Source organism: Lissotriton helveticus, chromosome 1_1, assembly GCF_964261635.1.
Source record: "Lissotriton helveticus chromosome 1_1, aLisHel1.1, whole genome shotgun sequence".
Lineage (NCBI taxonomy): Eukaryota > Metazoa > Chordata > Amphibia > Caudata > Salamandridae > Lissotriton > Lissotriton helveticus.
This window is the reverse complement of record NC_136057.1, coordinates 1,627,759,664-1,627,771,752: the sequence shown is the minus strand read 5'-3', so window position 1 is coordinate 1,627,771,752 and position 12,089 is coordinate 1,627,759,664. Positions and strand designations below refer to the sequence as shown.

Below are 12,089 nucleotides of genomic sequence, written 5' to 3'. Positions count from 1 at the left end.
TTTAATAATTTATGGAAATAAGTGGAAGAGTAAATCCTAGTTCAGCAGAATATGTAACTCCTTTTAGCACCACACAGCCAGCGCTGCCACATAAATACACCCATATATGGTAAAGCACAAATCAAAATAACTAATATCAATTAAGGGTCGAAAAGCTGCCTGGAGTTCGTGGCATTTTAAAAAATGCAAATCACGCTGTTAAAATCATGTGGTGGGTTTGCATGGACCTAAAATGGTACTTAAAAATGCAGATTTTCTTTTCTATGGTTTGGAAAACCCTTCATCTCCGTAATTTGACAGCAGGGCATAGGGAATGTTTACTTTAAATCAGCGTCTTTCTGCAGCAGCAATCACGGCAGATAGAGACTCAGCAGGGAATCTGGAAACCCTGCGCTTTCAGCTGTCTGCGACGATAATTACAAAGCGCCACAGCACCTCTGGGAATCTGGCGCCATTTATCCTCCCTGACTGCCCTCATTGGTTACCTGCCACAGAGTAATCCCCAAAGCAACCAATCATGTGCATCCTGTCCGTAGAAAGGTGAGGCGAATTCGCGTGTGAAGCTATTGTAGAGTTTTCACTAAAGCTAGGTTGGCGGCTTTAATGGAGGTTAAAATGAACTCCAACAAGAGAGGCAAAAACTAACAGCGCTACTTAATCTTGTATAAAAACAGGACAGCGGCGGCCTCATGAGGGGAGAATATTAAGTGACTGCAGTGGGGTTTCTATGGAGAACGATCATTAGCCGAGCTCTGAACAGATTGGCCTGTAAGAAGCCTGTTTAGCATTCAGGCCCTCGCGGCAAAGGCACTGAATCGGAGGTAATTTGAATTTTTTCCCTTACAGCTGCAAAGAAAGGAGCGTCGACTAATACTTCCTTTAGACAGCTACGGAACAAAAAAATCAATACACTTTAATATGCTGGCCAGGTATGGTTTATATCTAATGTGTTGGGAACTCGGCCGCAATTGATTGAGAGCGCAACTTTCTAATCTGAATTGATCCGCAGTGTTCCTAGGGCAGGCTCGATCTCATGACAGGAAGGCATGGTGATCGCGAGGACGACTGTGGACGAAGGGAAACATTGCTGAGATGTACTGTACCGTAGATGAATTGATCCGCAGTGTTCCTAGGGCAGGCTCGATCTCATGACAGGGAGGCATGGTGATCGCGGGGACGACTGTGGACGAAGGCAAACACTGCTGAGATGTACTGTACCGTAGAAATCACCACCATCTTTCGGACGTGGTCGGGCAGAAATGGCTGCCGCAAAGCTCCGAAATTTTTGCGATTCGGGGTGTGTTTTTTGTTGAGTGACGGATGACGTCACGGGTAGAAAGAACGCAAAAAACACGCCCCCGAATCGCAAAAAGACGGGGCTTGATCAGAGTGACGCCCCTCTCCTCCAATAGCTGGCCAGCATTTACGAGGCCAGCCAATGGAGAAGAGGGGCGAGTTCAAGCCCCGTACTGAGAATCATTAAATCTCTGACCGAGACTGCGCAAGCACAGCCTACGGTCCTCGACCTAAAAAAAATATTAAAGGAAAAGAGATAATAAGACAGACTGAGTCCAAGGGGAGACAGACTTGGGATTGAAGAAGCACAGGAGGGGCAGCAAGAAAGAGAGGTCACGGAAAAGAAAAAAAACCAACAGAGAGAAAAAATAGAAATACAAGAAGTCCTGCAGAGCGAGCAGTCCAGCTACCCACAAATAAGCACTGAACACTGAGGGTGGGGTGGTGCACAACCAAATCAAGTCAATCGTCCCTCACAACGATATGGGCAAAGCATCGCTGGGTAAAGCACACAGCTCATCCGCAGGAGAGGAGAGGAAGGGAGCACAGCAGAGTGCTAAGGCTAGTGTACACCGGACAACCACAAACTAGCACGGCAAGGCAGACCACAAAGGGGAAGGAAATCCGCAGAGGGAGAGTAAACAATGTCAGTGCCAGCCACGGCGGAGGAGGAGGGGGCAGCAGAGCACTGTGCCCATTCCACCCTGACAGCCCTACCCCCATTATGTCAGTTGGCGGATCCAGCCATGGCAGCACCAAGGTGGCGGAAGTGGATCGAACAGCAGGAAAACTATTTCCTCGCTTCTCGTGAGACTACTGGAGAGGTTAAAAGGTCTACAATGCTACACATGGGTAACTTTGAACTGTATGAACTGTTTCAGGACCTGCCCAACACCGGTGATGTGCATGATCATGAGGCGGTGGTAATGCCCTCAACTGGCATTTTGACTAGGGCTGGGCATAGTTTGCGAAGTAGCGCTTCGCATAGCTACGCAAAGTGCACTACGCGAGCTACATGTAGCACTACGCGAACTGCGTAGTAGCATGTTCGCACTGTGCAAGATGCCGTTTTCAATGAGTGCACAGTGCGGACAAGCATCCAGCACTGTGCAATCATTGAAAACAGCATCTTGCACAGAAAGAGCTGTAGTTTTCTGCCGCTCGAGTAGATTTTTACTCAAGCGGCAGGTTTCTCAACGCGGACTGGTAGTTTCTCATCGCGAGCGGTCGCGAGCATACGCGACCACTCGCAATGAGAAACCTGACCTCCCTGCATTGAGAATCTCGCCGGGAGGTTTATTTTCCACGCTCGTGATCAGCAAATTGATGTTGCTGATCGCGAACGAGGAAAAAGTCTCGCCGGGATGTCATTTTGCTTGCTCGTGGTCGCCAACTTAACGTTGAGGACCACGAGCAAGCAAAAAATGACCGCTGCTCTACGCTACGCATGTTTGCACTGTGCTACGTGCAGTTCGCGTTGTGCAAAGTAGCGCAAACTTCGCCAACTACGCGAGCGTAGCATAGTGCTTTGCCCAGGCCTAATATGACCCCCAATTAAATCCCGATTACGAACATTTCAAGTTGCGACATGGAGGCATCAGGAGGGGGAGACTGTTGACATGTTTTTTACAAGACTACGCAAATTGGCAAGTTTCTGCACGGGCATTGACAAGCAACTAGAAATCAGGGCTGCGGAAACTCATATTACTTCAACAGGGCATCACATTGGATGAAATACTAATATTGGGCAGATCTCACGAGCTAGCGGATGCCCGAGCGAGTGAAATGGAATCGGCATTGGCACGAAGAACGTCAGGGTCCCTACAGACAAGCCCAGTTACCGTCTAAGAGGAAAGAGTGGAGGCTGTTAGGAAATGAGCGGGAAAAAGGAAGAGGGACCACCAGCACACGCCAAGGAGGGCGAGGGTGTGGCAACTGTGAATTGGAGAGTCACCCACAACGATTGTGCCTAGCCTATGTAAAACCATGCTTGAAAGGTGGAAAACTAGGATATTTTGCAAAGGTTTGCCAGAGTGCAGCTCAGACAGCCACCACAGGAGGGAAGATCAAAACGTTTGGGCTAGTCAAACAGGTCGGAAGAGGGGCAGAGGCCCTGGAGAACCTGGATACCTTGTGCCAGCAGATGACAATACTGTAGGATGATGAGGAAGAGGAGGTCTTCATCATCTCCTTCACGGTGCGGACCGACCAAAATAAATGGCCCCCATCGATGTGCCAACTACAGATTGGAGACAATCAAGTCACTGCCGTCATAGATACAGGAGCATCAGTAAACATCCTGGATACAGACCACCATCTCAAGTTAAACCCTCACCCATTCTCCTACAAAGAGTCATTGAAGTGGAAGTCACTCATGGTAATATCTCGGCACGTACAAAATTTCATGTGACTCAAGACAGCGCAGGAACATTACTCGGCTGTTACTTGGCTGAGGACCTGGGGCTGGTAATGTTCGCATGGCATGTCCACCAATCCCATTGGCTAAAATTATGGCAAAGTTTGCAAACTCTTCGAAGGGCTCAGTTGCCTGAAAGGTGTCAAAGTCAAGTTACATATTGACCGGTAAGTGATGCTGGTGGCGTTATGTCACAGAAGAGTACATTTTCATCTGTGGTCTCTCGTGGAGGCAGAGCTGGAGAAACTCGAGAAAGCCAGAGTAATCGAAAAGGTGTCAGGACCTACACCGTGGGTATCTCTGCTTGTGATCACTCCCAAACCCAAGCAGCCGTTAGCAATACGCCTGTGTGTCGACATGTGATTGCCCAATAGGCGTTACGGAGAGAGAGACATATGCAGTGGCGTCACTAGGGTTGGTGTCACCCAGTGCGTAACTCATGGTGTCACCCCCTCACGACTTACCCCATGATGGACATTGGCACATGGACACAAAGTAAATATTTAGTAGGAGGAAGCGCCTTAAGAGAGTGTGTGTATATTGGTCAGATAGCATTATAATTCAGACTTGTTTTAAGTAGCGTGTCTGACTGCCTTGTACTTTTATGGCACTTGCCTCCACGCTGCTTTTGATAGTGTGCGAGAGGCACTTAATCACTGGGTGGGCCTAGTATAAAGTTCACAGAAGGGGTGGGGGCTCGTGAATAGTGTAGTCTTTGCAGGGAGTTCTGAAGAACTGCTCGGCATCTGCCCCTGGGACCCCTCCCTCCATTCGTGACTGCCCAGGTTACCAAGGGAGCGTTGCATGTTGTCGGCCTTCTCCTGCACAGAGCATGTCGGATCACCGTGTGGCTGGACTGCAGACCCAGATGGTTACACAATCTATGCGCACTAGCTTGTGATGGGAGTCCATGCTCTCTACAGGCGCAGGCTCCTTTAAATTCAGTGGGAGCCTGGTGCCAGTGAGCAGCCGTGCTTCAGTGAAAGCAAGAAAAATTGAAAAAAAGATGAAGTGGAACTTGCTTTTATAGCTTCATGTTGCAGCAACAGGGAATACTTCTGATATGCATTGTGTACAGAGATCTTTGCTGTTTGTTTTTAATCACAATAAAGTTTCACTTTAAATGTTACACAAAAGCCATGGACTGTCACTCATACAAAAAAAAGCATACTTAAACGTTGCTAATGTTTTCAGATGCAATCTGAAAACTTGACAGCTATGAATGCGTGATATTTGGCGTCTGAAGACCATTTCTGTGGAACAAATAAACAACAGACAGGGAATGCGACTGGTGTGCGACTCCAGCACCTTGGCTTGGATCAGCACTCGATGCCCCCATTGGCAGAAAATTAGTAAAAGCAAAGACACATTACCAAATCTTTTGAAAACAAGCTTTTGTGTTCTTTTGGTTTTTCATATAAATACAATTCTGTGCTGGCGAGTCGGACGCATAGCTGCCAAGGTTTCAGATTTTATGTGTGACATTTTCATAATTTCAGTGTAATTATGAGTGACATTTCAACGTCTATGAGTGACACTTTCTCGCAAACAAAATGAAGCAATGAAGACGAGGGAAACATATAAATATCAGAAATTACACCCATTGCTCTGTAGGATCATGTGTTCCAACACACGTAGTTAAGCAAAACGGGCATGGACCAGACTGGTACCAAAACCACTAAAATGTGATAAAACAGGCAAGTGACTTTCTCCATCTATGCATCAAGGATCAAGAAAAACATCTCTGTATCTATCAGGACTACCTCAACACTGCTCCAACTTAGGAAGGAGTTGTAGACGCACCTTTTTAAAGAACACGACAGCACAATGCAGTAATATTACACGTCTCCTCACAGAACCCAGGTACCTCTCCGATCACTCGCTGACTGTAGTCGCGCCTTTGACCCTGTACAGCGCACCACTTGCCTTGGATGTACTATTATAATAGCATATACTTAGACTAATCTCCCTTCACAGACATTGCACTTCAGAGTACACTACATACACAGGTGCAAGAATGCAAACGTGTAGCTTAGAAACAGGTCCAGCTTTAGGGCAGTGAGACTGGTGCGGCCGCACTGGGCGCTGACCTGTGGAGGGGGCGCTGATCTCAGGGGAGGCGCTGTGTTTAGCAATATATTATGTTAGGAGAGATGAGGGAACTTTTGCCATGTGGTAGTGAGAGAATCCGAGGAGGCAGTCATGGGGCGTAGGGGGAGTCAAATGTCACTGTACCGGGTGCCAACAGGGCTAAAGCCGGCCCTGCTTAGTCATATATAGCGACTACTAACTTGAATGTTACATGTAGAGAAATACAATAATCAAATTAAACTTTATCTTTTTATTTAAGAAGTTTCACTGCAGATCTGCATAACAGTTTTGAAGTTATTTTTATCTAGTAATGTATCTAATGATTGTAGCATTGTCAATGCACGCTTAGAAAAATGAAAAAAGTTAAAGTGCTCTTGTGCCTTAAGGAATGTCAGCTACTCTACAGGCGAGAATCGGACCACTGCAGATATACCCCTGCCTGTGATTGTTTCTCTTAGCTTTCTCTGTTTCTATTATTCTTGTATCCGAGCTCGGTTTTAACAGTGCACCTGACTAGAAGCCTAGCTAGCTCCCTGTGCCCTGACTTAGTTCCAGCAGTGCCTAGAGGCCCTCGCTCCCTGTGCCATGAGTCGGGTGTAAATGTCCGTAAATCCCCCGTTGCTCTGAAGTCAGAACACTGCTGAGATGTTGAAAATTTGCAGGTTTCCCCCCTGCGGTGCTCTAGCGTGCCCTCTAACAGATGGATAGCGCCTCATTGACAGGAGATGGGCTGACGTCCCAGAAATGGAGGGTTTGGTACGGGGGTTGATGGGGAAGAAGGAGGGAATTTGGAAATATACGTTTTATTTATTTATGTACATTTTTATATAGCAAGAACATTTATGTAATTAGATGGATGGGTACAGTTACAAAGCGCTAGAATTAAAAAATTACCTAAAGAACTAGGTTATACTTTAGGAATGTACATTAGTTAACAATCGCTAATTACAATAGTGAGCTAGTGATATTTGTGAGCACGCACCTGATGAACAGGAGCTGGTGTCTTTTCAATACCAAGGGGGGAGTGAGACCGTAATACAGGCAACTTTGAACTATTGTCTGAAAAATCCAACCGGTACTAACTTAATAGGTAGTCAGTGTGACACACTTACTTGTAAAACACTGCAGCGCCGCTGCGGTACGGGCCTGCCAGCTGCGACGACTTCCCCTCCCTGCACCGTGAGCAGCGGTCCAGGCCTCGAGTCAACCAAGGTCTGGAGCAGGCCTCGCATTTTATCATGGCCTCGGTTCTGCTGCACTCACTGCCTGTTGAGGCACCACACTGACTTTGGTGGCGTAGGGGCCGCGGGTGACGAGTCAGATCACCAATTCAGGACACAAGTCACCAACGCGAGGTGAGAACAAAAACTGTCTGTGCAGCAGTCCAGCACGCCACGGCAAGGACTGCCTGATTCGATTTGAGTCTCCCGCCAAGGCCGCTTCTGCCTCAGTGTGCTCACTACTTCCTCCGGACGTGACAGCAAGCCCCGCCCCCGTAATTAATTGGCAGTATTAACTGTCTGTGTAAACTTAACTTAAGCCACGGCACGGCAGGAAATTGCAGCGCCAGCCTGGAGCCAGCACAAGGATTTTTACATTGTAGCCCCCTAGGACCTAGCGCTGCTGGCTCTCTCTCACAGCCACGAGGTAGGAGCAGTCCGAGTCATGACGTGATTAGCTATTTATGAAGAGCAGCTGCTGGCACTGGCAGCAACATATCTCTCGGAGCAGCAGGAGCACTGCAGGCGCCGCCTGTGGCGCAAGCTTTTGCAGCGCACACACGTCCGTGGTTCAGACGAAACTGGCCTCACGGAGGTGTCACCCCATGTTATGGTGTCACCCGGTGCGGTCCGCACCCCCCTAGTGACGCCACTGGACATATGACACCGACCATCAATGAAATAGTCACTGACATCAACAGGGCAAAATGGTTTTCAAAAGTAGTCCTCAACTCTGGAGAACATCAGCTGCTGTTGTCAAACGTTGGAGGAACACCATGAGCAGTGGAACAAGGATTAACATTGCACTGAGACAAATATACATTCTATATGAATGAAGTGGAGTTTTTGGGTACAAATTCTCCAAGGAGGGCCTACAGGTGGACCCAGTAAAGGTCGAAGCCATCAGAGCAGCAACAATTCCCCAACACCAGACAGAGATGCAAAGCTTCCTAGGAATGGCAAATTATTGCGGAAGATTCATGCCTCCTGTCACAACCATCTCGGAACCTCTGAGGACTCTTACGAAGAATGACATTAAGGGGCAGTGGACCAGTACCGAGTCAAAAGCATTCCAGGAGTAAAAAAGGAGTGCTAGTGAAGGGAGCGACTGTGGCCAATTTAAAGCTTGGGAGCCCCATGGAGCTCATAGTGGATACCAGTCCTGTTGATCGCGGGGCTATGCTTTTTCAACAAGATGCGCAAAAGGAATGGGTGCATATTGTGTACACAAGCAGGGCGTGAACAGTAGTCGAAACAAGGTATGCAAAAATAGAAAGGGAAAAACTGGCAATCAGATGGGCTTGTCAACACTTTGACATATATCTCTGGGGGCACAAGTTCCGGGTGGTCACTGGTCACAAGCTGTCTGTACTGCTGTTCAGCGGGACAGTGAGAAATGGCCCTCCTCGAATCGAAAAATGGGCAGTACAACTCAAGCACTACAATTTCGAAGTGGTGTACCATCCTGGAATCAACAACCCGGCAGACTACCTAGTGCGCCACCACATGGCAGCCGACCCCCGTATCCAGCAAGAGGACAATTGAGGGGTAGAAGATTTTGTGAAACTGATCACGGAGTTAGCATGCCCGAGAGCACTGTCACAAGCCAAAACAATGGAGGCCATCAAAGAAGAAAACTGTCTGAATGCGGTTAAAAAAGACCTGGTGGAGCATCACTGGAAGAATTTCCTGGATGGTGTGGGGAGATTAACCGATGAGGAAAGGGAGGTCAGTAAAAGCATCTGGAAGTGCCAGGATAAAATCAGTAAAAGCAGAGAAGGACTAGCCCTAAGAGCAACGCAAATCATAATACCCCGAAGCTATGGAGGACAACGGCAGAACTGACCCATCAAGTTCTAACCTAAACAAAAGCGAGGTTTAGGCCAAAGTGTGATTCCCTAGTGTAGGCCGGAAGATTGACGAACTGGTAAGAGGATGTCACTCCTGCCATGTCACTGGAGGCGAGCTGCCAGTCCCACCAGCAATCACTGAAGCCCCCAGCACCCAACCTTGGTCATCCATAAGTATGGACTTTGGGAGTTTTCCCAATGGATGCCTGACGCTCGTCACTATTGACAGTTACGCAAAATTTCCTGCAATGGAAGTTGTGTGATAAAACGGCATTTGAGCATGTCCAGCCTGTGATGGAGAAAACATTTGCTCTGCTAGGAATGCTTGATGAGATCCAAACAGACAATGGCCTGCCATTTCACGCACAGGAATTTGGAGATTACCTACACCATTGCAACGTCAAACATAGGAGAGTGACCCCCTAGTGGCCTCAAGCCAACAGGGAGGTTGAAAGCTTCATGCCAACTCTCAATAAAGCTTTACGGATTGGCATAGACCAACAGGTTGTATTGGAAGGATGTCTCCATCAATTCCTTAGAGCATATAGACAAATACCCATAGCACTTCTGGTTGTTCGCCAAGTGAATTGATGATGAAGAGGGCGGTGAGGGATATAGTTCTGGTGAGTGAGCAGTGGATGCCCAGAGTGTTGGACAGTGAAGCAGCACAGGCCAAGAGGAAAGGAAACAATGATAGAGCAAGCCAGAGCAGGAGAGCTTGTACGGTGGAAATTTGCACAGGAGACAGGGTGATAGTCAGAGACAGACACCATTGGTGGAAGTTTCGAACGCCGTTTGAGAGTGAGCCCTGGGAAGTGGTAGAAGTAAAAGGAATAATGATCACTATCAAAAGAGGAGAGATTAATATCGAGAAATGTGTCCTGGTTTAAAAAAAATCACACCCCTGCTGGATGATGGAAGAGGGGAACAGGAGATGACACATTCACTGGTACCTCACCGTGATGAAGAAGAAGAGGAGGTACCCAGGCCAGCTGAAAAAGAGGTGAACGTTGAGTCCAACGAAACAGGGGAGGAGAACTGTCCCCATCAGGCCACCAGTGGTACCGGCACTGGAAACAATAGGGTGGCTCAGCGTGGACATCCTTATCGGCTGTGGAAAAATCCCAGGTCTAGAATAAAGGATGAAAGAATGTGTTTGCTGAAATAGATATTGATCTTATGATCCATATGCAATGGTGTATCATATAATTAATAGTGTTATTATTATTATTTTGTTAGGAAAGTTTAGGAGGGATGTAGTGAGCCCTCCGGTCACTGCCAAACATTGTAACCACTTTCGACCTTCTGGGCCAGGCACGGTCCAGAGGGTATAAATAAACGTGCATTCAGCGCTCCTGGTTGATTGCACTTACCTAAGACTGCCTCACGTTGTCTTTTTTGCCTCATTACACTTAGGCCTTATTCCCCCGGCGTTTCCCCATACCCCCTATATTCTGGGACTCCACACTTGGGACTTACAATTACCATATGGTACCCAGTCACCGGTGACATTTATACCCCAGTTTGGGACATTCGTTTGACAACCTATTCAATTAAGTGACTACTCACTTTAATGGAACCAAAATGTTATAACGTATAAGTTTACTAAAATTTGTAAGAGGAAATAACAAGACTGGACCTATCTTTTCCCGTCAACACGGAATCGTTTGCGAATACTGATTTGTGGTAGGATTTAAAAAAAAAAAAAAAAAAAAATCTACATTTTTAGCAAAATTTAATTACCATAGTTGCAAGCGCGGTTAAAAAAATCGGCATTTTACTTCGGTTCAAAGAATATTTTCTTGCTTATTTTTGCCGGATTTGAGTGCCCTCCTATTACGTGAAAGTTCCCGGTAAGGGAAGACCCCTCCCCTTTCCACCTCTTTCAGCAGACAGGAGAAAGAGGCATTTAGGGGTCGTAGTTGCTCTGTAGATTACGGTAAAGGTCAGGCACAATGGCCGGGTAAAAGAGGCCAGGAAGTGGGTGTTTTGCTAGGAGACAATCAGACCACGTTTGTGAGGCAAGGGATAAGAGGTGTTGGGCTGAAGAGTGCTGTCCTGGTTCTTGCTGAAGGTGAGCGAAATGTCAAAATACGGAGCTACCTTGCTTCTACTCTACCTCGTTTGGGGAATACATTGTATTTATTGTCCATCGGTGTCCCTGGTATTTGCGTGTAATTATGATCCTGTGAGTGTGCAAGTTAGCGCAGGCTTCTAAACGTCCACAGGTTTGGGGCCGCCCGTTACTTAGAGGATCAATTTCAGATTGTTGCATAAACCGGTGTGGCATGGAAGAGGTTAACTGCTGCTGCGAGGAGAAGATGTGTATTGTGAGCGATTCGGGTTTGGCCGTTACGGTACATCAATAAATGCAGAAAGACACTCGCTACAAAGTAAACTTTGGATTTGAAAGCTGCTCGCTACAATGTTTCACTGTTCACAAAATAAGTTTGTAATTTAGGGACCGCTAGTTCCAATGTATCATGAAAACAACTCTGGTTACTGCATGTGACTGGTGTGGCTAAAGTGAATGGGCAGAAGGAACAGCTTTCAGCTTCGAGCGTGTGTTTGACTCTACGGCTGTGCTGACATAATTTTTGTGTTTTTAGCTATTTATATCTGAGGCATAAATTCTACAGGTGAAGAATTTAATATCATTTTATCAAACAATTCAAGTTGGTTTATGTATTATTGTTTTTGCCATGTGTTTTTCAGCGCCTATGTCCCGAGTCTTTTAGGTCGATTCTGCTAGACACTTGCGAGGCACATAGCGGCTTACCAATAACATATAAGGGTTTGGAGCGCACCCATAGCTTCCCATTGGTTGACTTTCCTTTCCACTCTCTTTTGCCAGTTTTTTTTTTTATTCGTGTCCCCACTTGCCAGTCTTGGTTGTCCTTCCAATTGAGTGACTGGCATGACTACTTGCTTTTATAGCACTACCTTCTGTGTTTTGTGTGAAGCACTCCATTAGAGTGCATGTGTTTTCGAGCCACTTCTCCTGTATATCTCTCCCCCTGCACTCCGTGTTGCTCAACTGCTACAGTTATTTAATGTAAACCTAGATAATTTCATTTTACCCATTTATAGCTTAGGTTTTTCTAGATCACAGGTCATATACTGAATTACTTAAACGTCTTCTCAAACTAGATGTTTAAGGAAAATGATTCACAGTGAAGTAAAGCAATGGGTTGTGGATTACACAATTTGGTGCGA

At 46.7% G+C, this 12,089-nt stretch overlaps 1 protein-coding gene across 2 annotated transcripts in view; it reads left to right on the top strand.

Annotated features, from left to right (window-relative positions):
• The first annotated feature begins 10,847 nt into the window (after positions 1–10,847).
• Positions 10,848–12,089, top strand: part of LOC144829387 (uncharacterized) — an 815,409-nt gene continuing 814,167 nt past the window's right edge. For both annotated transcript variants that reach the window (XM_078688502.1, XM_078688493.1), the window contains exon 1: positions 10,848–10,947. The gene's annotated coding sequence lies outside the window, so the exon portion shown is untranslated. The remainder of the gene's footprint in view (positions 10,948–12,089) is intronic.